Below are 1,056 nucleotides of genomic sequence, written 5' to 3'. Positions count from 1 at the left end.
AGAATAGAAGAGTAGTGTTAAGAAAGATAATAGAACATGTGGTTATCAAGATCTGTTAGAAGAGACATTTACTATTCTTGCTGAACTGGACAGCTGAAGGAGGGAAAGCTGTACACTTTATGGGCAGATCACATTTTCACCTTCAATCACAAGACTCATTGTAGAGAAAATGACTTTCAAGTACGGTTTCAAGTATTGGTCTTGTATCCGGCGTATCGGCTGAGATCAGTCCTCAATCCCTGACTGATTTGGATCGATGTTTTGTATCTTTTCAGGGTAAAAAGATAGTTTTTTTTTTTTTTTTTACCCCGAATATTATCTGGGACCTGGGATAGCACCTAGAATTTTATTAAAAAAGAAACTGATAATAAAAAAACAAGGGGGGGACATAACCTACCTTACCCCAAGCCAGGAGAGACAACTCACTCTATCACTCTCAAAACCCAAAAGAAAAACACTTATAAAATAATTATTACATTCGAAAGGCTGGTAAACCAGCTTTGTCCTCTCGAATGATGCAACTGAGATCACCTGGAAGAGGATCATCACCATAGAAAATCAAATTTATTGTAGACTCACAAGAAACATTAGCTAATCAATCCGCTACTCGATTGTTTTCCCGAAATGAAAATGAGATGTGGGCTCTCAGAGAATTGTAGAGGTTGATAACTTCCTGAAACCAATACCAACAACTCTACAAATTACAGGATCTTTAGGTAACCAGCTTCACAATCAAGGAGTCAGAATTAACATAAAAATCAGAGAGGCCCAATTCCCCACACAATCTCAATCCATCTCTAAGGGCTCTCAACTCAGCCATTGAATTTGAACACACCCCATAGAAATTGGAGAATGCCGCAAGAGCGTTCCCATTGTTGTTTCTAATAATGCCTCCCCCACCACTAATGCCCGGATTTTCCTTACTTGTTCCATCCACATTCAGTTTAACAGTATGAAAGGGAGGGCACCGATAAATAGGAACGAGAGTCTTAACCCTACTAATTTGTGGGTTTAACTTAAAGACTTGCAGGATAAGATTATCTCTCAAAGAAAGGG

Source organism: Macadamia integrifolia, unplaced genomic scaffold (assembly GCF_013358625.1).
Source record: "Macadamia integrifolia cultivar HAES 741 unplaced genomic scaffold, SCU_Mint_v3 scaffold1548, whole genome shotgun sequence".
NCBI lineage: Eukaryota > Viridiplantae > Streptophyta > Magnoliopsida > Proteales > Proteaceae > Macadamia > Macadamia integrifolia.
This window is presented reverse-complemented; position numbering follows the sequence as displayed.